Genomic DNA, 26013 nt, shown 5'->3' with positions numbered 1-26013 from the left:
CAAGTCATGGTTTCAGGGTCGTGAGACTGAGTCCCACATCAGGCTCCATGCTGAGCAGGGAGTCTGTTTGGGATCCTCTCTCTCCCTCTCCTTCTGTCCCTCCCCCACACTCCAAAATTAATAAATAAATCTTTAAAAAAAATCCTCTTTTGATAGCCTTGCCAGAGAATAAAAAGTAGGAAGCCAGGCCCACCAAAGTGAGGGCCTCGTAAACCACCCCACACTTAGGATGGGGGCCTATAAGGGTACACCCTGGGAGGATGGGTGAAACAGAAGTGAACCAGCCTGCATACACCACACCTAACTATGAAACTAAAGCTAAATTAAGGTGGTCCCTGGTTTCTAAGTCTGCTGCCAGGTGCCTGGAAGATACAAACAAAAATCCTCTCTGAAGGAAAATAACATCATCATAGGTTTGTAACTATTTCTAAAAATAATTTTTCAAATACAACAAAAATTACGTAATGAAAGTCAATTAAGTACACAGGAAGAAAAGAACACACAAAGAAGAACTTCAAAACAATGGACAAGAACAAAACAAACAAAAAAATATGGCAGAAATTCTAAAACTGAAAAAAAAAAACCTAACTGAAATTAAGACTTCAACAGTTGCGTTTTTTTTTTAAAGATCTTATTTATTCATTTAACAGAGAGACAGCCAGCGAGAGAGGGAACACAAGAAGGGGGAGTGGGAGAGAAAGAAGCGGGCTCCTAGTGGAGCAGGGAGCCTGATGCGGGGCTCGATCCCAGGACTCTGGGATCACGCCCTGAGCCAAAGGCAGACTCTTAACAACGGAGCCACCCAGGTACCCCTCAACAGATGGGTTTAATAGCTGATCAGACCCATCCGAAAACAGAATTAGTCAACTTAGAAGATATATCAGTAGAAACTACACACAATTCAACGTGGAAAATAAAAACAAAGGAAAATACGGAAGAATGGATAAGATACAAAAAAAAAAAAAAATACAGCAAGATGGCCAGAAAACATACCTTCAAAACAATAAAAGGAAAAAAAGGGCCAACCCAGAATATTATACCCAACTAAAATATTTAAGATAAACTGAAATAAAACATCTGACACATGAGAGCATCTGCCACCAGTAAGCCTGCTCTCAGATGGAAAATGATCCCCGACAGAATTCTGGAGGCATGAGAAGAAATAAAAAACAACAAAAATGGCAGATACGTGGAGAAATTTAAATTAACATTTATGATGTAAAATAAGAATAATATCATTGGGGTTTTAAATATATATAGAAATTAAGATATATAAAAGCAATAGTATATAAGCCTGGAGAAAAACAGAGTCAAAGAGTTCTAAAGTCCTGCATTTTCCAGGAAAATGAAGATAAAAGTGTTAACATTAGGCTTTAATAATTCAAGAATGCATACTATGATTTCTAGGATATTTACTAATAGAATATCAACAGTTAGTATATAATTTCCAAGTTATCAGAAGAGAGAAATTTACATTAATAAAACAACTCCAAAAGGGCAAGAATGGAGAGAAAAAGAAATACAAATGGACAAGATTTTTAAAAAAGCACAGAGTGAGATGGTAGATTTAAACTCAAATATATCAGTAATTATATGATACATAAAAGGCTTAAATTTCTAAGTAAAGCCATTTATTTAAATTACAGTTAGTTAACACACACTGTAATAATAGTTTCAGGTGTACTATATAGTGACTCAACACATCCATACATCACCTGGTGCCCATCACAAGTGCAATCCTTAATCCCCATCACCTGTTTCACCCCGCTCTTCTGCCCTGGTAACCATCCATTTGTTCTCTGCAGCTAAGAGTCTGTTTCTTGGTTTGCCTTCTTTCTCTCTTTCCTCTTTGCTCATTTGTTTTGTTTCTTAAATTCCACATACAAGTGAAATCATATGGTTGTCTTTTTCTGACTGAATTATTTCACTTAGCATAATAGTCTCTAGCTCCACCCATGCTGTCGCAAATGGCAAAAGTTCATTCTTTTTCATGGCTGAGTAATATTCCGTGTGTGTGTGTGCATATGTGTGTGTGTGTGTGTACACCACCTTTTCTTTATCCATTCATCAATCAATGGACATTTGATCTGTTCCCATAATTTGGCTATTGTAGATAACACTATCAGTTTTTAATTAAAAAAAAAACTATCCGTTGTTACAAAAGACACATCTAAAACATAAAAATATAGTGGTTCAGAGAAGCTAAAAGAATAGGAAAAGAAAAACCATACAAACCAAACCAAAGGAATCAAATAAACTATACCAACTCAAACACACTTTGGGATGAAAAGTATTACCAGTGGTAAAGAGGGTCACTTAGTAATGACAAAGTGTTCAATTCACCAGGAAGATCAAATAATTCTAAATTTGTATGCTCCAGTAATACAGAAATGTATAACAAACTATAAAGCTCAAAATATAACACAGAAATTGATGTACCTACAAAAAAAAAACTACAAAAATTCCCAATCATACTGGGAATTTTCACACATTCCTCTCAGTAAATCATAATCATGCAAAAATCCACAAATCACAAACTTTCCCTCAAAGAACACTCCAAGCCTACTGTTTATGTACACCAGCAGAATGTTCATAGCAGCACTGTTCATAATAGACCCAAATTGAAAAGAACCCAAATGCCAGGCAAGAGTAGAATGAATAAATTAAATGTGATATATTCATACAAAGGAATACTATACAGCAATGAATATGTGGGACCTACTGTTGCAGGCATAGAGATGAATTTTCAATCATAATGTTGAGAAAAAGAATATATAAGATATGATTCTTTTACACAAAGTTCAAAATCAGGTAAAACTAAACTACAGTGGTTACCTTGAAAAGTCAGGAATCCTATTCCCTTTAGAGGAAGAAAAGAAGTACTATGGGGAAGGTATGTGTAAATGGCAATCAGCATGCTGGCAATATTCTACTTCTTGACCTGGATGCCAGTAATGTGTATTAACATTTTAATAATTTATAAAACCATGAGTCACGTTTATGTGCTTTTCTGTGTTACTTTCCATTACAAAAAAAAAAAATTTAACTTCTAAATATACATTTACCATAGAGATATTACCCCAAAGGAAAAAAAGAAAAAATGTTATAGCTTATAAATGCTAATCATTAAAGTATCTGATGAATACAATAAAAATTTTAATCCTAAAAGAATTAGGATTATTGAAAGAGTCTGTAAGTATTTTCTCTTTTTTAGCTGAGTTCTCTGAAAATATTACAATTATCAGAATTGGCCAGAGATACAATCCTAGTGCTTGTTTTCTCTTTCTCCTTCCCATCCTCAAATAATGGCTCCATTTTCCCAGTCTTGGCTCTCAGGAGAAAATCCACAGCCTTCTCTACCCGCCCCCACTTCCCCATAGCTACATGGCTAGTGCTTTGCCCTGAGAGGGCTATTGTCATAAGGTGGAAGAGACATCCAATTCATCACTCAGGGGAGGGTAACCAGTGAGAGGTCCATGCTCAAGCAGACAAAATGGGGCCATGTCCATGCAGCTAAAACAAAATGTATGCCTCATAAAAGAGAGGATCCTTCAGGTTCATGGTGATTTCAACTTTTTTAACAAATGCATTGATTTCTGTATCCCAGTTAATCTGCACACTTACTAAACAACTGAGATCTGATTTTACATCTTTTGATCAATAGCAAATTCTTGATCTTGCCCCAAACGTAAATCTTTGACTTTCTTATGAGTCTGTTTAGTGTGCACGCCCTCACATGGATGTCTATGCCCATATTAATTTCATTGGAGCAACTAGAGAAATAATGTTTAGCATCTTTTATGAGAATAAAAGAAATGTGGATGTCCATGATATTATTTCCTTAAAACTCAGGATTTTAACAAGTATTTTGTACACAAATGGTATATACTTCTGTGGCAAAAGCAAATGGCATGGAAAGTTGGAAGGAAATCCTCATTTTCCATTTCTTGAGTTATTTCTCTTTTGGCACATTTACCCAGTCCTAAGGAATCAAAACCATGATTTCACCTTCTCCACATACACAGACTAAAAACAACAAAAGTTCTTAGTCCCCTCACTACATATTTCCAGGAGAAAATAAAATGACCTTCAGAAATTGCCATATAGAAGGGACTAAAGAAATGTCCTGTAAGCAGAGAGAGCTAGACACCCAAATGCAAACGACCATCTAGTAAAGGATCCCCATGTACCTGTTCATGTCCCTGTTTCTTGCTATTAGAGGAGGTCCTACAGAAGAAGGAGGCAGAAGGAAGAGGGATAAAGCAGCAAGGGAATCCAGCCCTCAGAGCCAGCAAACATCAGATACTGAAATAGTGCTGGTTCAAAATGGTGTCAGCTTTGGGGGCGACTGGCTGGCTCAGTCAGTTAAATGTCTGACTTCAGCTCAGGTCATGATCCCAGGGTCCTGGTATCAAGCCCCACACCGGGCTCCCTGTTCAGCCGGAAGCCTGCTTCTCTCTCTCTCTCTGCCTCCCCCCACCCCAACTTGTGTTCTCGCTCACTCTGCTCTCTCTTTCTCTCAAATAAATAAATAATCTAAAAAAAATGGTGTCTGCTCTGCATCACTGCCTGCCCCTCTTCTCTCATTTATAAACTGCTTGAAAGTTACTCTGCTACTTGCAAAGTACTATTTTATTAACTCAAATTACCATGGCACAAAAATACACCACTGTCATGCGGGTTCACAGTGTGAGTTGCCATAACATGGCTTGGATTCAAAATTCAGCAGGTGAAGAAGAGGTAATGCTTCACCACTAAAAGTTTCTTCATTTTGGTGATTTCTGTTCTTTGGGAAAAGGATATATTCAAAAACTTAATGGAAATGTTCTTCACAAATGGAATATGGAGTTTACCAAGCACAATTCATGAGAAGCAACAAGGAAAGAAAATCATCACAATAGTTCAGTAGTGTCTGAAGAAAGATGATGAAGAAGAAAGAAACAAGTAGGTGACAGGCTGGAGCAAAGTATCCTAATTCATTAAAAAACAAACAAAACCATTTTCCTCAATTTAGATATCAAGTATTAAGAGCCTGGCAAGGGACAGCCCCCAGACCAGTGGTTCTTAAATTATCTTTCAGAAAGCAAGATGGGTTCCCAAAGTTCCACGTTGACACCTGAGCATTTAAGCAGCCCTGACTTCAAAGAGTAAGCCCTGCAGGCCCAGGCAGGAGCACACAGGATGTTCCGTCTACCACAGCACTGGGAGTGACCAGGGATGGCATGAGCCAGCAATTCCAGCCTCTCATTTAACATTATGTGACATTATTATCCTCTCCTAATCTACGAAGTTTCAGGATGGAAAATCCCTTCTATAATTTAACCGGCAATTTTCTGATCCTCCATTAGTATTGCTGTTGAAAGGCAAACTGCTATCTCAAAAGGACTGTCCCATCTAAAGACAACTTAGAACTCAATTGTTTTTAGGTTTTCTGAAAAATCTGAAAAGAATCCTTACTCGGCTGGTATGATGAGGAATCTGGTGCCTTTAAAGTCCTGTCAAAGGCTACAACTGCCACAGATGTAACGGAAAAATACTTTTTAAATCATTTCATTTTAGTCATCATTGTTTTCTTTTGTGGCAAATAGTTGGTAATCTATAAAGCCAAGTATGCAAATAAGAGTAGCCAGGACTACATTTTGAATAGTGTGAGAAATTCAAAAGTAGTTATTATAATTTAATTGTGAGCACTGAAGTAATTACCAAGGTCCTACCATCTGTATCTTCTAAACCAGTACGGTGGTAAACATCTAGGATGAAGTCACAAAAGTGACAACGATGACAACAGTGATACAGAACTTTAAAGCTTTTTAAAAAATTGTTTAATAAAATGAAACCTTGTATAAAAGTTCAACACATAAAAGGGACAGACCTGTGCAAATCATGTATCAAAAAAGGGATTAAAATCCAGAATATATGAAGAACTCCCACAACTCAATGACAGACAGAAAGAAAGACCCCAGTTTTTAAAAAATGGACAAAGGACTTGAATAGATCTCTCTCAAAGATATACAAATGGCCAATAAACACATGAAAAGATGCTCAACATCACTAATCACTGTGGAAATGCAAATCAAAACCACAATGACATACTACTTTACACCCATGAGGGTGACTATTTTTTAAAAACACAAAAAATAGCAAGTGTTGGTGAAGATACAGAACAATTGGAACCCTTGTGCATTGCTGGTGGGAATATTAAATAGCATAGCTGCTGTGGAAAACAGTATTGTGGGTCCTAAAAAATTAAACACTGAATTACCATATGACCCAGCAATTCCACTTCTACATATATACACAAAAGAATTCAAAGTAGGAACTCAAATGGATATTTGTACACCTAGGTTCATAACGGCATTATCTACAATAGCCAAACGGTGGCAATAACACAAATGTCCATCAAGAGATGAACATGGATGAGCCTTGAAAACATTATGCTAAGAGAAATAAGGCAGACACAAAAGGACAAGTATTATATCATTTCACTTACAGGAGATACCTAGACTAGTCAAACTCACAGAAGCAGAAAATAGAATAGTGGTTGTCAGGGACCGGGTGCAGAATTATTATTTAATGGGTACAGTGTTTCAGTTTAGGAAGATGAAAAAGTTCTGGAGATGGATGGTGGTGAAGGCTGTACAACACTGTAAATATAATCAATGTTGCTGCAACATACATTTAAAAATTAGTTAAAATGGTAAATTGTAGGTTTATGTACACTGTACTACAATTAAAAAAAAAAAAAAAAGGACAGACTTGAGCATGGCTCTGGTCAAAGCAGAGACAGAGCCTGGAGTATGCGCTATGTCCCTGCCATGTTCTCCTTTCTAAGGCCCCCTCCTCAGAACAGTCCTACACACACGGCTCGTTGTCTACTTGACAGTCCTAACCCTTCTGCTGCTTCTTTGTTAACAGAATCATCCAGGAATCTTACAGCCATGAGTCTTGGGGAAGCTGGGATGTGTTCCAATGCAACAGGTGAACATCTTGATTAACGGAGACCAGGAAATCGGAAACATTTTCAGAACCCCTTTATATTCTTAAACATTGCTGAGGACATTACTGAGAGCTTTTGTTTATGTGGGTTATATTTATATTTACCACATTAGAAATTAAACCTGAAAAAAAATGTAAGACCCAAAAATATACACATATACATTCCATTAGCTGCCAGAGTAATGATACGAACCATGTATCATGTCACCTTTGACTCCACTGTAGATTAGGGAGAAAATGAGAGCGGATGATGTAAATAAATGTCTTAGCGTTATTATGAAAATAGTTTTGCCCTTATGATCCTTGTGAAACGGAATCAGGGATTCCCAAGGGTCCCTGAGCCACATTTTGAGAATGGCTAGTGTAGATCAGTCATGGTATTTCCATTTGCCCTCCTACCAAATGTAGGAATGGCCAATGTTATGCTGCTCGGGACAACGACAACTGAGCTTCGGCTGGAAGGTTTCTGACAGAGTCTTCCTCAATCTAAAATAAATTCACATTTTTTCGTATTAGATATTGTAGTTTTCATGTGACACTTAGAATGGCGGCAGTTGCCTTGGGATCCAGCAGTAAGTACGCCTGAGAGGACTGGCCAACAACCTACAAAGAGCAGAGCAGAAAGATGGTCCTGGGTCCTCTCACTAGCACAGCTGAGGCAATTAAGTTGCCAACCTACTTTGAATTTTCCTTTGGGATTAAGCCACCTTTTATTGGATTTTGTGTTACCTGCAGTCAAACACATCCTAACTGGCACATGTCCTCAGGACCTAGTTTGCTAAGCATATTCTGACACAGAAACCCAATAAATATTTGTTGAACAAATGTGTGATACATAAATAAACAAATCCACTAAAGCTGTTTAGAGGAAAGACTAAGATAGAGAAAATTTGAACTGATTTTGTGTTGATAGAAGCCCATGCAGCTCCCAGATTTCAACATCTCAAAATTCATTAAAAACCTTACAATCTCAAAATGGCTGTGTATCATACCTGTCAGGGGCCAAGAAAGTTAGAAACTGCTTTCCTTTGGTCTACCTCATCTCTAGGCCAGAGGTAGGAGAGGTAAGTCTATACATGCCAAATATGGCCCATGACCAAAGTGGCAACTTGATAAAAAGCACTATTTTTTTTTCATTTCCCCTGAGCATGAGTCAACTGAAGTCACTTCTCCCATGAAATAAGCACCAAACAGAGATTTAAGGACAGAATGCTACAAAACACATTTTATGAAAGAAAAAAAAGACAAATTAAATACTTAGCTTCCAATCAATGTCATCAACCAGGGGCACAATGGCCTTATCAGAAAATATTTAAGGGTACCTGGCTGGCTCAGCCAGTAGTGCGTGCAATTCTTAATCTCAGGGTTGTGAGTTCAAGCCCCACATTGGGTGTGAAGCCTACTTTAAAAGAGAGAGAGAGGGGCGCCTGGGTGGCTCAGTTGTTAAGCGTCTGCCTTCGGCTCAGGGTGTGATCCCGGCGTTCTGGGATCAAGTCCCACATCAGGCTCCTCCGCTGGGAGCCTGCTTCTTCCTCTCCCACTCCCCCTGCTTGTGTTCCCTCTCTCGCTGGCTGTCTCTCTCTGTCAAATAAATAAATAAAATCTTTTAAAAAAAAAATAAGAGAGAGAAAGAAAATTTAAAACCTCTAGGAATATAATCAAAAATAAAATTAAGAAATTTATGTCCAACTATACTTAAGGTTGACAACACCCCTCCTCTGCCTTACTGAAAACCTGATACTAAAAAGTAATGTTTCTTTGCCTCATTATTTTAAGTAAGAATGGTCAATTTGCCCCTGTGTTTGTGACTTTTTTAAAAAATCACAATAAAATATGCTTGTTTCCACATAAAGTGCTTAAGAAAGAAGTGATATTTCCCCCCTAAAAACAATGAGGTTTTAAGAAAAGTTCCACTAGGAGGAGCTGGCTTTTTCTCTGTTGAGTCAGCAGCGTTTCTCCTCGAAGATAGTCTAATCAAAAACACAGACATGAAATTTGCAGATAATTTCAAACAAACCTCAATCGTAAACAAAATCTAGGTCTAAGGAATCAGAGGAAGCAACTGCAATCCAGGTGCAGAGCGAACACACTCTTCAGATGACTTTGCAAAGAATTAAGGAAATTTAATCTAGCAGCTAACTCTAAGAATTTATGGAGCTTATTCTCCGGCCCATGTGTGAAGGAAAGAGCTGCTCTCTGGACCTGGCTTCCAACGAGAAGCATCCCTTTCTGACAGTGCTTGCTTTAGGAGCTGCTAAGACAGAGCCCCCTGACCTTGTTCTCCATCAGAGCACCAAAGAGCAACCACTGGGCCTCAAAAAAATACCAGTCTTCCCACATACATTCTGTTAGAAATAGTGGTTACTTACTTCCTTGCGTTCTTTTCCTTAATTCTCTTACCTTAGAAAAAGACTGTGACTCTTGGTGAGACCAAAAGTTTGAAAAATGGGCTGAGGGGCACATTAGATATTAAAATATTAGAAATCTTACCTTTGTCACTGCTGATTTGGTTCCAAGTTATTTCTGCCTCTTTCCACCCTTGGTTCTACTCATAATTTATTACTAAATAAACAAAAACAAAAAACCCCACACATTTATTGGGAGCCTACACTTTATGACAGAAACTCTCAAAAACACTGCAAGTAAAAAGATGGCAGTGTGTTCCCTGCTCTCAAGCAATCTGTGGTTAATGAGAAAATCAGGATCTATAAACAGAAAAAAACATAATCCCTTGTGGGAAGGGCTGGGGAAAAGGAAACAGAAGGTGCTGCAGGGAGCACTAAGAAAGGGCACCTCACCCAGCACGGGGGTGTCAGACACTTCCAGAGAGAAAGGATGCCTACGCTAAGTAAAAGCTTGAGGTATGAGCAGAAGCAAGCCAGGCAAAAACATAAAAACCAGACACAGGATGCTACTACACCGCACAGGAAGAGTTAAGCTACGCTTTGAGCCATGTTTCTCAAACCTGAAGAAAAAACTGCTGAGGGCTCTAAGAGCCATCTAAAACCACTTTTAACCTGTTAAATACTAACAAGTATAAAACCGGTAAAACCATATGCTTACAACTCTTACACATCTACAAAATGTTTATATGCGCAAATACTAACAAATCTACAAAATGAATAAAATTTCACTCGACAAAATGAATTCAATGTGATCGGAGGATGCAGGTTACTAAATCTCGCCTGCACTGGTCGTGTAAAGTTGGTACTGGCTACCAAAAGTTAGCAGCAGCTTCTGTCATTTGGTACCATACGTGAGGATGGCTAAATTCACCCTTTTCTCTTTTTAAACTACTGCGAAACAGCAATCTCTCACTCAGCTCAAATATATGATTTACATTTTCACCTCTTTCATTTTTCAATATCTACAAGTAGTGCTATTTGGCACCAATACAAACACAACTGTAGGTACTGACATCTTAAGACACTATTTAGTTAGAATTGTGGGCATTTACGTGTTTGGAAACAACTGAATTTTTAAATTATGATCAAAATGAAAAAGGTGAAATCCTTGTGGAGAACCATTGGAATCCTAATAAATCCCACCTGCTTAATCCCAGTCATCTTCTTGGGGTTGCAAGCCTCTGAAGGAAGAGTTTAAATAACTGTACGCTATGGGTCACTGAACTCACACAAAAAAAGCATTTTTGTGGTTAGCGTTTAGTACTATGTAAAACCAAATATCTCACTTTATTTCCTTTAAGCCCCCAGCCCACACGACTTCCAGTTAAGATGGCACAGTAAATTCACTTTGATGGAACATCTACTCCAAACATACAGCAATGAGAGGGGAAACATAAGAAGAGAAAACCAAAAAGATGTAGGCAAGCTCAAAAATAATATAAACATTTCTGTGAAATAGATATGGGGCAGAAACTCAAAGAGGGAAGCCCTCGAAGTTAAAGCCTTGAGTCTCCTAAGCTCAGGATCTAAGTACTGAAACTGGAAGTATGAGTCCTAGAAAGTTTTGAGGCTAAACATAATGCACAAAAGACAGAGTCAGACCTAGCATCGCTGTGTGACAGCATGGTCAACATGATAACTGGAGGAGGCCCCCCATCCCTGAAAGAAGGCTGGCAGCTCCTTGTCTCATATGGAGCTGTGGCATAAGGAGGAAGGAGGACATGGGCCAGCCAGCGTTTAGTAACTCAATGAGACAGCTTGTGATTGCCCAAGTATAAACTACCACTGTGGTTCTAGACTGGGGCTCTGTGGAAGCCACCCAAGACAACTCTAAAATAGCTACAAAGAATGAGCCAAGAGGAAGAGAGGTGGAAAATGAGTAAATGAATGAAAACAATACAAAACAGATCTCATTTAAAACATGCCATTAACCAAAGTGCTAAAATACATGAAGAAATCTAATGCCAATAAAGGTAACTAACAGAATCAGACATCAGACTACTAATTCACTTCAGAAGAAATCAATATTATAAAACAGTCCAACAAAATAAGCATATTTAAGATGCTTTTAAAAAGCTAATTGAAAAAGAATTAAAAATTATAAACCAAAAGGCAGAATTAAAACAAGGGATGGTTAAAAATATCAATTAGAAATTGTGTGGATGAAGAATATGGTCAATGAAGTTTAAAACTCAGCAAACAAGATACTTCAGACTGGACAGAACTGAAGAAAGAACTGGTAAATTTGAAGATAATATTAATAAGGAATTCACTCAGAATGTAGCCCAGGAAAAAAGAAAAGAAAAGCATTTAAGAAACCTGAGTGATAGCTTCACAAACACCTAGGAGGTACCACAGCAAAAGAAAGTAAAGAAAATGGAAGAGAAGCAACATTTAGAGATAAAAGCTAAGAATGTTCAAGAAACACTTGAGTGCTCAGATTAAAAGTACATTCTTGGGGCACCTGAGTGTCTCAGTCAGTCAAGCATCCGACTTGATCTCAGCTCAGGTCTTGAGCTCAGGGTCATGAGTTCAAGCCCATGGGGGAAAAAAAAGTATATTCTGAATATTAAGAAAGATAATTTTAAAAAACAAGCAGATAACTAAATTAAGTCAATAAACAAATCTATACAAACTAAAGTATTAATTATAAAAAGAAAATCTCAAAAACCACAAGAGAGTGCCCTGAACTCAGAGATTGGATCTCTGGGTCACAAATTTCAAGAGGCAGGCTGCTAGGGCTACAGGAAGGACCAGCTAAGCTGATACCTGACAGCGTGGGGAGACACCAGCAATCAGCAGCTCAGATCAGCACACCCAGCTGATGCAAAGTCCAGCAAGCATTTGCCTCTTACTTAGCAGTTGGTAAATACAAGGTGAACCAAATCTCTTTCACTGCAGAGACAATCCCAAGAAACTTCCAGAGAAAACAGACCTCTAAATGTTTTTGGCAACTTCTGGCAAAAAGAGATCTGTCCTGCTTGGAATGGATACTCAGTCTGTATTTAAATTTCTCTTCCTTGCCCACTGAACTTCTGTCAGCAGCACCAAACGTGGACTTTATTGGATGCCCTGTTCACCATCATGATATTGCAACCAACTCTGAACCAAAGAACTCAATATCCAGCAAAAGAAATGAGGCAAAGAGCTGATGCCAACCAGGTTCACCGTCAGCTATAGTTATTACTGGCTACGGCTTGAACTCAATGTTTTTTGTCTATATTCTTTCATCATTTATAAGTTTCTCTCCCACATATTTATTTTATTCTACTCCATCTTCTCCGAAGCTAAAGAAAAGGAAAACATAAACAAGAATGATAGCCTGAGTTATCTGGAAAGGAACTTGATTTGGAGGTTCACTGATGATTTACAATTTTAAAAAAGTGGTTATGGGGGTGCCTGGGTGGTTCAGTTGCTCGAGAGTGTCTGCCTTCAGCTCAGGTCATGGTCTCAGGGTCCTGGGATGGAGCCCTGCATCAGGCTCCCTGCTCAGCGGGGAGTCTGCTTCTTCCTCTCCCTTTGCTCCTCCCCCCGCTTGTGCTCTCTCTCTCTCAAAAATAAATAAATAAAATCCTAAAAAAAAAAAAAAACAAAAAAAAAAACACCAGAATGGTCATAGGAAACTGGTAACACACAACAACACATCACAACTGTTCGGATAAAAACTAGAGCCACAAAATTTTTTAAAAAGATTTTATTTGAGAGAGAGACCAAGCACAAGTAGGGAAAGGGCAGAGGGAGAGAATATCCAAGCAGACTCCCACTGACGGGGAGCCTGAAGCGAGGCTCAATCTCACGACCCATGAGATCAGGCCCTGAAATGAAACCAAGAGTCAGATGCTTAACTGACTAAGCCACCCAGGCACCCCAAGCCACGAAATTTTTTAAAAGATTAGTAAACCTCTCAGTTAGGTTCCCCTGGAAAGCAGAGCTCAGGTAGCTCTTGATAAGGTAAAGAAAGACCTGAATTTACCTAATTTTCAGAAAAAACAAAACAAAACAAAACCCTCTCACCAAAAACACCCAGATGTTGCTATCCAACTGCTGTACATGGCAGTGACCCACAGGATCAATAGGGACACAGGCTCTAGAACTACCCACTGTGGTCTCAGAACCTCTCTAAAAACTATGCTATATTATGGCACAAGAGCACCACCTACTGAAATAGTTCCAAGGGAGAAGTTAGCCCATTTGTTTAAAAACGGCTATGTATACCTACCTCTACCCAACTGTTTGCTTTGGCTTCAAAAAATATGACTGTGGAGGGATGGACTTCAAATCATTTCAACCTAACTGGCTGTCTCTCTCTCTTTTAAAACTAGGCCCTTGCCAAGATCTCCTGAAAAAGAAACATCATGCTTTCTCCTTGTTCCCCCCATTTTTGCTTTAATAACAATAGCAAACCAAATCTTGCCAGTACAATGTCCTCTTCCCTCCTAAGCAGCTTCAGTTATCTTAATGAATACTGTTACTTGTAGATCTTCCCCTATCTGTTTTCCAAGGGGCTGAGAAAACTCAAGGGGAGAAGCTGTAGTAGCTCTAACAGGTCTGGGAAGGATATACATAAAGTCAATCAGTCAAGTCTTTCATTTTAAACCCGATCAGGGAATTGTGATTTCTCAACTCACTTAAAGATGATTATAATATAGTCCCCCCCCACCTACCCTGAAGGAATTTAAGATGAACATAGAGGTTCTATACCAGCAAAGCTGGAGGTCAAATGACCTATTAGTAAAACAGAAAACGGTATGTAGGGAAAGATAATTTATAGGATAAGTAACAATTAGGACAGAATGGATTGTTTCTCCTATGCTGTATACATACAGAATACAACTAAAGCCAGGACAAAAACATAGCTCTTTCTAGAGCCCTTCATGGCTTCTGTGAAGCACCAACGTATTGCCAGTGACAAAAACCCCAACACAGACTCACTCGAACAATTCATATAAATTCTAGCCTGTTTGTCACTTAGCTTTGTTATATTTTATTGGTCTGCTGGGGGCACTCTATTTATGAGCCATTGTATGTGTAACTACTACTATGCTTTAGTTGTGATAAAAAAGCAGCAGCTTGTGTTTATTCCCAATCACGTTGCATACCCTCTCATCCAGTACTTGTCAGGATTTCCATTACAGTCAGAGCACTTGCATGAAAATAGAGGAAAGATCCTCTACACAGCACAATCAAGAAAGAAATAACATATACCCCCCAAAATACCAGTCATCTGATGCCTATAAAAGTATAGATTTGTTCATTTGTAAATCATAGAAACTTCAAAACAAAATAAATGTGCCTGTATTCTATTTCAATTACTTCACAAGGGAAAAAAAAATGACAACTTACAAAAATTCCAATCACAGTTCTCTGGTGCATAAATGGCAATGCTAACTGCAGTTTGTACTATGTTGTGTGTTTGCTAATGCCCCATGGCGAGGGGCAAGAGAGGCAGTGTCACAGGGAGGGTAAATCCTACTGACTGTGAAAACCTCAGGGAAGACACTTGTTGAAAAAGAATGAAGTTTGCAGAGACAAAAATTCTAAGCTAAAGAGCAACTGACTTTTTGACATTAATAAAGCAGAAAAAGAAAACAACTTGAGATTCATAGCCCCATGGAATTTTTTTTTTACAAAAGTGTAACACTGGGTTTTAGCTTTCTAATATAAAAGACCATAATGTTAAAATATACTAACAGGGATCCCTAGCAAAAATTTAGCAAGCCTGCTAGGTTTGACCCACTTTGGGTCCTTATTCGAATTTCAGGTGTAGTAGATATTTGCAGTTATCTCTCCAGCACCCATTTTTCTACCTTCTGCCTTCTTAACAAGACGTGAAATTTTCTATGCCAGCAGATTTTGGTGAGACAAAAATGGGCTCTGATTGGGTTAAAGCAGTGGTTCTTAATCAGCGACAATCTTGACACGGAGGGGACCTATGACATTGTTTGGGGACATGTTTGGTTGTCATGACTGGGGAAGACAGTGCTATTCGCATCCAGTGGGGAGAGGCTAGAGATGCTACTACACAGCCTACAAGCACAAGAAAGTCCCCAACAACCAACAATTATCTGGCTCAAAATGCTAGTCCCTCACCCATGCTAAAGCACTCTATCTTCTCACACAAGAGCTACCGGAAAAAGGCTTCTCACCAGATACGAAGAAAGAAACAAGAGCTCTAGTTTCTGCTGGAAACCAGCTCACAACCACAAAGAAGCCAGCCTTGGGATGAAGTGTGGAAGGCAACCAGAGTTCAAGTGAAGGCTTCTTGCCACAAGACGTCTTAAAAAGATGCACCACTTTGGACAACGCTTGCTTTTCCCCGTCGCTATCTGACCTTTCCGTGCTATAACACACTAAGTAAATCACTGTAACACAGTACTTGAACATAGCTTCAAATAAAGAATGGCGGTTTCTGGTCAAGAATATCCTATGGAACAAAAAGGTTTAAAAATTGCTTCAAATATGCCATCTCATTTGTAGTAGGCTTAACAATGGCCCCCAAAATATATGTCCATGTCCTAATCCCCACAGCTGTGACTGTCTCCTATAAGGAGACAGGAACTATAGGTAGAAATCTCAATGATCCAGGCCAACCCTTTCACTTCATAGAAGAGGTAATAGGGTGGCAGACGGCTGAAGTACGTTCTTTAGACCATCCATTTGGTTAGAATCCCAGCAAGAACAGAATCCAGGTCTCCTGGCACCTACTTCAGTATTCTACCTGAGGTTATATAAAGAAATTGAAGAAAAATGTGGTAACTAGAGAGGGAGAAAACAGCAGAAATTTTCACTGTTTTGAGAAAAGATGAAATGATATAGGCATTTTTCAGCCTAGAAAAGGGAAGGGTGGTGAATGAGGTAATAAATGCCACAGGTAAAGGAAACATTGACAAAAGACTACCCCACATACACTTATTTTGCACAGATAATCAAACCTTGGTTTTCCATCTTTCTGTGTGTCTTACAACCCAGTCTTCAAGATTTTTAGTTCTATGAGAATCTATTTGACTACTGGCACTATATCTCAGTTGTAGAACAAAACCTCCTACAACGAGCTTGAGTCAAACAGGGAGGGAGGAATTCTGAAAAGGCTACAACAAAAGATCTCACAAGTACTCAAGGAAAGAAAACAAAGTTAGCTGGACCAAGTGAAAACTGGGACTAGAAGCCCCTGCCACCATTTCTCATGGGTCTCCACATGTGTCCTCCACTATCAGAGGCTCTCTGTAGACCACCTTCCTCTACTGACTCATGGCTTTTTCGTTCCCCCTGGCTGGCACATGGTGTAAGTTATGTAAGTTTATGGGATAGTTCAGAACCTGGTCACAACTCAAGATGATCTTTCACCCCAAGGATTCATCATCATCTAATTAACTCAGTATCTCAAGGTCCGCATTCTCAGGGAAGAGAATCCAATGGGCTCAGCCAACAGTCTCTAGACTGGTTTCTACTAGATCATTGCTCATCCTGCAAAGATGGGTGATTAATGGGTAGTAAAGTCTGGGAAGCTTCTTCCAAAAGGGGTACAGCAGGGAGAAACTGATCAGCATATGCATTAAGGTACCCAATAATTATATAGCTCTGTGAGGTAAGGCTACACAACAAGAACATGTCATTTCTGTATTGAGATCTGTGCAAGAAGTGACCATAACCTCTAAACGAAGAATAGGAACCATTTTTAAATTTTCTTCTAGCTCTGTGGGGCTAGAGCAAAACCTTACTACTTAGGATTGTATTATCAGATTTGATCATTTGTCCAGAAGTATCTCCAATTAGCAGATCATCAAGGAAATCTCAAGAAATAAAAAATATCTCTTTTACACAATATGGTCACTGACATGCCATTATTCAGAGAAAAAAAGGGAAGAAAGGAATAAAAGGAAGTATCAGCAATCCTTACATCAGTAGAAATTTTCAGAACTATATTATGGTCAAAGTACGTGTAGTTCAACAGTTCAGCACAGGAATGGAATTATAACAGAACTGATTCCTTAAGTAATTTCAAAAATAAAAGCAAAAGTCTCACAGAGATTAAGAAGAGTGGAAGATGAACAGGCAGAGTACCGAGGAGTTTTAGGACAGTGAAACCAGTCTGTATGATACTGTAATGGCAGATACACATCATTATACATTTGTCTAAACCCACAGAGGTACCACCTCAAGAGTGAACCTTAAGGCAAACAATGTACTTTGGATGATTATGATTTGTCAATGTAGGTTCATCAAGTGTAACAAACGTACTACTCTGGTACAGGATGTCAATAGTAGAGAAAGTTGTACATCTGAGGGGAAATGGGATATACAGGAACTCTGTGCTTCCTGCTCAATTTGGCTGTAAATCTAAACCCACCCACCCACAGCCACCAGCAAAAAAAAAAAAAGTTATTTAAAAAGGCCATGGTGGCATAAGCAACTTTGGACCCACAAGATTCAAAACTACGCTAGACTGTGGGCATAAAGAACAGAAATATCAGGAGCAGAGTAAGAAAAGCAAGAAAGGATCTCAACTACATCTGGCAGCAGCTGCAGCCCTCACACCCTATATAATAAAATTAATCAGTTCTCTGAGCTCCAATTTCATGCAGCCAGATGCTTGGTTTATCCAACAGGATAATTCCTGTTGGTTGCACTATGAGGTATTATCTGCTTCGAAGTCTAGTATGTGAACTCCGCAACCACCAGGAAATTAAATACAAAAGCTTTTATTGCTTCTCCCCTAACTCTCCCCCCAAGATAATATGCATTTCCAATGTCAACTAAAAATTTCATTGGGGCAATCTCTCACATCTAACATATGGAGGTTTTTTGTTGCTAGGTTTGTTTGTTCTTAAAAAAGTTCTCATCTTGACTTAGACTATGGAATATTCTAACAGTACCATATGGCCTCTGGCATTATTAATATCGTGGGCTAACTTTTCCTTAAACCTTTCCTCTAACAGATGCTCCTCTTCCTGTCATAGGGAGCCTGGTCTTTCTCTTACCCTCCCTGCATCATCTTCAAGACAACTCATTTAGGTGCAAGGTAATCTTAAGTAACAACTTGATTATGTACGTACCTAGCCTAAGTCTTAATAAAGTACTACTGCTCATTCCTTGTTATACCCCAAGAACTGTATCTGGTCTGGCAATCTGCGAAAGGTTTAACTACATCCACTTGGGTGGGATTTCAAAAAAATAAATAAGTCAAAGAAACAGTATGACTTATTTTGCCTACTAACTGTGAGGAAAGATCTTGACGAATGTCCACTAGCTTAAGAAGCACAATTTAACATTTGGTTAATTAAAGTTAAGTTTTGAGAATAAACTAGTCCACACATAATTTTGTCATGTATAACTGGTGAAAATTATTAAAACAACAACTATTTAAAGTTTCTGGAAATGGTACCACAGGTAAACAGCAAATGAAAAAAAATACCTATTCAAGAAAATCTATGCAAATTTGATAAGAAAGAGTCTGTGGCATTTGAACCAAGAACCCTCCCTACCTCTCTCCTCTCAGCTCAGCAAAAGTACTCCACACTGCAACAACCAGAACAGTTCCCTCTCCCTCCAGCTACTAGCCAGAGGGGCTTTCTTCCCAGGAGGAGCAGGACTGCCTCCAGCTGCCTGTTGCTGAGGCTAAGTCCCAAACGAATATGACTGACAGGCAGAGGCTCCCTTCTTCCACCCAGACCCCACTGTGGAATGACAGCTCTAACTTGAGTGTGTCACATCAAGAATAATGAGGCCCTGAACATTCCTNNNGCAGTGGTTCCATACCAGGAGTGGCAGCTGAGTAGACCTCAGGCTGCTGCACCTCCACCAAGCATTCACCAACTACAGCAAGAATGTCACTCAAAGAGAAGCTTTTCATTGTCACTCTGGCCCAGGCCAGAGCCCTAGCTCAGAGACTTTGCCAGAAGGGGGAAGCAGGCCTTAACGGATAGCTTCTGACCTCTACCCAAAGGGACTTATTTCATTTGCAACAAAGTGTGGAGAAGTTCAAGCCTAGCGTGCTCTCAAAAACAGTACAGACTATAGTGAAAGGCAACCAGGAGGAGATTTAAGATACACGCTAAACTGCAGGCCAGCTAGTTTGTAGGAGAGAACTGGGAATAAGTTGAGAGAAGCCCTCCTGGAGTTGGAACAAATATCAAACACTGACTTCAGAAATAATTCCTTCAAAGAAGACATAACTTGACTTGATTCATTTATAGAGCAATTTATATCTCAGAGCATTATTAAAAACAATAGAGTAATTATCCAGCAATCAGTGGAGCTCAACAGTTGGGTATGGTCAGAGAAAGTGTTGAGGAAAACCCTACCAGTATCACTGTCATCCCAAGGTGACTATGGGCATACACAGAGCTTCTGAGGAGCAAAATCAGAAGCTTAATACTGTCAGAAAAGAAACAGACTAGTCAGTTAATAAAGAAATAAACAAGCAAATAATATAACAAGGCCTGAAAGGGGGCAGTAGAGGACAACCAGCGCCCAGGGCTGCTATAGTATATTACATGAAATGTCCAATTTCCAACAACAACAACAACAACAAAATATGAGGAAGCATGCAAACAAGTAAGAAAGTAAGACCCATATACCAGGAAAGAAAGCAAGCAACAGAAACTGCCTGTGGGAACAGATGTTGAATTTATCAGAAAACTATTTCAAAATAACAATTATGAACATATTCTCACAACTACAGAAAACCATAATTAAAGAAATAAAGGAAGGTATGATGACAATATTGCATCAAACAGAGAATACCAATAAACAGAAATTATTAAAAAGAACCAAATGGAAATTCCGGAGTTGAAAAGTACAATAACAGAAAAAGAGAAAAAAAATCTCACTAGAGTGCTTCAATAAATGTGAACTGACAGAGGAATGAATAAGCAAACTTCAAGATAGACAGAGATCAAGAGAGAGATATCAGAAAAAAGAATGAGGAAAAATGAAGAAAGCCTCAGAGAAATGTGGGACATTAAGTGCACCAACATATTTGTAATGAGAGTACCAGGAGAGGATAGAAAGGAACAAACAAAAAGCATCCAAGAAGTAATGGTTAAACCTTCTCAAATTTATCAGAAAAATAAAATCCAAGCTCAACTACAGCAGACTTCTCAGCAGAAACAATACAGGCCAAAAGAGAGTGGGATAACACATTCAAAGTGCTCAAAGGAAAATCTGCCAACCAAGAATCTCATATCCAGCAAAGCTATCTTTCAAAACTGAAGATGAAATCATAACTTTCCCAAAAACTGTGATAACTTGTTCCTTAGAAGACCCACCTTACAAAAAATATGAAAGTAAATTCTTAAGACTGAAAGCAAGTAACTACAGAAGGTAATTCGAATCTACATAAAAAAACAAAGAACACCAGTAAAAGTCATTATAAATGCATATTCTTCTTGCCTATCATAAGTGACATAAATATCAACTGTATATATAAAACACTACAAATATAACATGTCATTAGGCCTGTAACATACAAATATGTAAGATATATGTGATATATTTGCTAATACCAGTGCAAATGAGGTATGTGGGAGCAAAGTTGTATTAAGACAAGGAAATCACCACACATGGTAAAGAAGTATCTATTAACAATACATTTTTGGATTTGTAACATTAAAAGTTGCAGTATGTATAATACAAAACGTGGGGAGGAGAAGGGAATAGAGCTATATAGAATTAATGTTTCTATACTCCACTGGAATTAATCTGGTACAAATCTGAAGCTGATTCTGATACGTTAAGATATATATGGTAAGCCCTACAGAACCACTAATAAAAATATTCAAAAAGTATAGTGGAAACATTAAAGAAATTAAAAGGTTATATTTAAAAATATGCACTTAAGCCAAAAAAAAGCAATAAAAGAGAAACAAAAAAGAATAAAAGTAAATAAATAAAAAGTAGATGTGTCAAAAATAAATCTAATTATGGTTGACCCTTGAACAACATGGCGGGGAGAGGGGATACCACATGCAGTTGAAAATCTGTGTCTAACTTTTGACCCCCAAAAGACTAAAGTACTAATAGCCTACTGTTGACCAAAGCCTTATAGATAACATAAGCAGTTGAATAACACATATTTTGTATGTTTTATGTATTATACACGGTTTCTTATAATAAAGTAAGCTAGAAAAAAGGTTATTAAGAAAACCATAAAGGAAGAGAAAATACATCTACAATACTGTACTGTATTTATAAAAAAAAACAAAAACAAAAAAAACCCCAACCCACCTATAAGTGGACCCATGTAATTCATATGGTATACATATGGTATATGTATAACATCACCGAATGTAGGTGGAATAAACAATCCAACCAAAAGGCTGAGATTATCAGACTATATAAAAAAATAACAAATCTATATATAGTCTACAGAAGATATACTTTAGATTCAAAGATACAAACAGAATGGAAATAAAAAGATAGTAAAAGACGTATCATGAAAAACAAGAAAGGTGGCATGACTATACTAATATTAGAGAAAATAGACTTTTTTTTTTAGATTTTATTTTTAAAGTAACCTCTGCACCCAATCTGGGGCTTGAACTTACAACCCTGAGATCAGGAGTTGCATATTCTACTGACTGAGCCAGCTAGGTGCCCCAGAGAACAGACTTTAAAACTAAAAAAGACTTAAAAAATGTTACTCAAGATAATGAAGGGTATTTTATAATAATAAAAGGGTCAATCCATGAGGAAAATATAACAATTATAAACATGTGCTGCTAACAGAGCACCAAAGTACATGAAGCAAAAACTTACAGAAATGAAAGGAGACTTCGATGTTAATAAAACTTCAAAACCTCACATTCAGTAATAAATAGAATAACTACACAAAAGAACAAGGTAACAGAGGACTTAAATAACCAACTAAACCTAACAGACATCTATAGAACACTTTACCCAACCATAGTATATTCTTCTGAAGGTCACATGAACATTGTCCTAAAAAAGATAAACAAATGGCCAACAAGCACATGAAAAGATGCTAGATAATATTAACCATAAGGGAAATGCAAACCAAAATACAATGAGATACCACTTCACAACCACTAGCCATGGTTAGAATCAAATAGTCAGATAATAACAAGTGTTGACGAGGATGTAGATAAATCAGAACCATCATACACTGCTGATAAGAATATGAAATGATGTAATCGCTTTGGAAAAGTCTAGTAGTTCCTCAAAAGGTTAAACACAGAGTTACCATATGGCTCAGAAATTCCACTACAGTATATATTCAACAGAACTGAGAACACACATTTATATAAAAACATGTACACAAATGTTCATAGCACCGTTTTTAATAGCCAACAGGTGGAAACAATCCAATGTCCATCAACTGATAAATGGATAAATGAAAAGCTGGGATAGAAACATGAGAGTGACTACTAATGGGTATGGGGCTTCTTTCTGGAGTGATGAAAAAGTTCTACAATTGGGTTGTGGTGATGGCTGTCCAACTTTGTGAATGTACTAAACTACACTGAATTGTACAACTGAAATGGAGGAATTTATGGTATGTGAATTATATCTCAATAAAGCCATTGAAAAAGAAACTATGAGGGGCACCTGGGTGGCTCAGTCAGTTGAGTGTCCGACTCTTGATTTCAGCTCGGGTCATGATGTCAGGGTCCTAAGATTGAGCCCCAAGTCAGACTTCACGCTGGCTGTGGAGACTGCTTGGGATTCCCTCTCTCCCTTTTCCTCTGCCCTCCCCCCACATGCATGCTCTCTCTCTCTCTCTAACAAAAAAAAAAAAGAAGAAAAAGAAACTATGAAAGAGCATTACGTAGAACAGCAGTTTAAGAAACAATGCCCTAAAGAATTAATTTTACTTCTAATGCCTTAAGGGTCTATAGTGGAGTCACAGAAAGAGGTGATATTTCTTTTACTCTAATGTTTCTCCTAAAGCAGGAGAGTCAAGTTTGGTATTAGATTCAAAGAATTTTAGGCAATGTCTGAAGCAATCACAAATTGTACTAGAATTATACATCTAGGACAAGCAAAATTGGGCGTTCTATGACCAATGAAGGCTGAATATAGGGACTTGGTTAATTCCCTCAACTAAAACCCTGGGCTTACCCTAAAATATGTTGAATCATAACTTTCCCAAATTTACACAGAATCCTCAAGATCATCATATTTTGTACTGGAAAAAGTAAGAACTAAAAACTAATCCTCAATATTCTTTAAAATCCAAAGTCAGATGGAAAAACCTGCAATCCAGAGCTGTCCCTCAACTCCATTATTTTCTGAATTATGCTTGTTTTTACTGTATTGACATATTTTTTAACACCTCCAACCTGCTCCATGAATATTTAAGATGGTAACCTTTACTCATTCAATTAGGCACTGTAAAATACAATGTAAGGCAAATAGACGAAAAAAACTTAACAAAGAGAGAGGTCCTAATCCCCAGAACCTGTGAATATGTTATCTTATATGGCAAAAGAGACTTTGCAGATGTGATGAAGTTAAGGATCTTGAGACGGGGGACATTCTATATTATCCAAGTGGCCCAATGTAATCACAAGAGTCCTCATGAGGGAAGGAGATAAGCAGAAGAATATAAAAATAAGATGTGACACTGAAAGCAGAGATGGGAGTGATATGGAGCCAAGAGCCAAAGAATGAAGGTAGCCTCTAGATGCTGGAAAAGGCAAGGAAAAAGATTCTCCCCTAAAGTCTCCAGAAGTAATCAGCCTTGCCACCTCCTTGATTTTATCCCAGAGAAACTAATTTCAGAATTGTGACCTCCAATATTGTAACACGGGAAATTTATGCTTTTTCATACCAGTTTGTGGTAACCTATTACAGAAGCATGGGAAACAAGTAGAGGTTAGCATACAAAATGGCACCAACTAGCTCTATATTTTTTCATGGCCAACCCCAAACTGGCAAACAAATCATGAATTAATTTGACCAAAAGCGAGACACAAATCAACTATAAAGAAGCAGCACAATTTTTCCTGGCACTCTTTCAGAGGAGAAATTTCTTAGGCTCTTTATAAAAAGACGCTGTGCCAATTCAGGTAATAAAGAAACTACATAAGTACACAGAATTCCCAATCAAAAAAGTTCTAATAACAAACAGTTTCTATGGTTGGGTTGAAGATAGCAGTGTAGCGGGATCCTGAACTTACCTCCTCCTATGGACACAACAGAACTACACCTGCATATGGAATAATTCCCTCTGAAAGGAACTTGAAAACCGAATGAACAGAGCCTCCACAACAAAGGATAAAAGGACAGCACTGAGATGGGAAAGAGAGGCAGGGAACAGACACACCAGGAAATAACCAGCCCCCAGCTACAGCCAGTCACAACTGGGAAGGATAACAACAATGCAGAACTTTCTGTGAGGAGCAAGGGATTCAAGCTCCACACAAGACACACCAACTCAGATTCTATACAAGAGAAAAAAAACCCAAAACACTGGACTTTGAAAATCAATGCAGATTACATTCAGAAAAACTATAAAAATATAGTCCTCCTGTACAGAATCACTCAGTCCTCCTGTACAGAATCACTCAGCCAAGACACCAGTGCAAAACTATCAATCTGAAAGGTATATATACCATAAGTAAATGAAACTCATTTCCTAACCTTAAAGTATCTTCTGGAAAGTCAGAAAACAGCAAGGACTGTCCCTGGGAATTGAAAGACTAGTGGGAGTAATTTGCAATCTCAGCCTACCTTACTAATACCAGCACTGGTGGGTGCCATTCTGGAATTCTCCCTCCAGCTTGCTGGTGTCAATGGGTATACCCTACTGAGAACCCCACACACCAACACACCATAGCAGTTACTGACTTGCCCCACAGCTGCATGGAAGGCCAACTTACAACCAGTGAGCTACAGCATTTGCAGTCAGGTCAGGAGACAATCTCAACCTTCAATGAGCCACAGCAGTCACAGATGTGCCCCACCCATGAACATGCCACAGCCATGGCCCCACCACAACAGGGCACACACAGCCCACACAGAGGACATCCCATGAGCTCCTGGCTCTGGTGACCAAGGGAGATTGCACTTCTGGGCCCCACAGTGTATGTCCTACATATGACCACACACCTTCAAGACTGGGAGAGGTAGTTGGCATACCTAATATGTAGAAACAAACACAGAGAGTTGGCAAAATGAGGAGAGAGGGGAATATATTCCAAATAAAAGAACAAGACAAAACCTCAGAAAAAGAACTAAATGAAATAGACATAAGCCATTTACCTGATAAAAAGCTCAAAGTAACAATCATAAAGATGCTCACTGAACTCAGGAGAAGAATGGATGAACATAGTGAGAACTCCATTAAAAGGACAAAAAATTAAAAGAAAGTACCAAGCAGAAGTTACAACTGAACTGAAAAACACTACAGAGGGATTCAACAGCAAACTGGATGAAGCAGAAGAACAAATCAGCAAGCTGGAAGACAAAGCAAAAGACTCCCTTAGACAGAGCTGCAAAATCAAAACAGAATTTAGAAAAGTTAAAATGCCTCAAGGAATGTTTGGGACAATATAAAGTGGAATAACGTTCACATTATAGGGATACCAGAAGAAAAGGGAGACAAAGGGCCAGTAAAATTATTTGAAAAATAATAAATTTCCCACTCATC

At 38.4% G+C, this 26013-nt stretch overlaps 1 protein-coding gene across 7 annotated transcripts in view; it reads right to left on the bottom strand.

Moving 5' to 3' along the window:
- FANCC (FA complementation group C) overlaps positions 1–26013 on the bottom strand; it is a 265947-nt gene that overhangs the window by 176925 nt on the left and 63009 nt on the right. The window contains exon 1 of one of the 7 annotated variants that reach the window (XM_008711798.2): positions 9487–10365. The exons of the other annotated variants lie outside the window; for them this stretch is intronic. The gene's annotated coding sequence lies outside the window, so the exon portion shown is untranslated. Of the gene's footprint in view, positions 1–9486; positions 10366–26013 lie in introns of those variants that run through there. 7 annotated transcript variants of the gene reach the window in all.

Source organism: Ursus maritimus, unplaced genomic scaffold (genome assembly GCF_017311325.1).
Source record: "Ursus maritimus isolate PB19 unplaced genomic scaffold, ASM1731132v1 scaffold_34, whole genome shotgun sequence".
In the NCBI taxonomy this organism is placed as follows: Eukaryota; Metazoa; Chordata; class Mammalia; order Carnivora; family Ursidae; genus Ursus; species Ursus maritimus.
The sequence above is the reverse complement of the archived record's forward strand: the minus strand, read 5'-3'. Positions and strand labels throughout refer to the sequence as shown.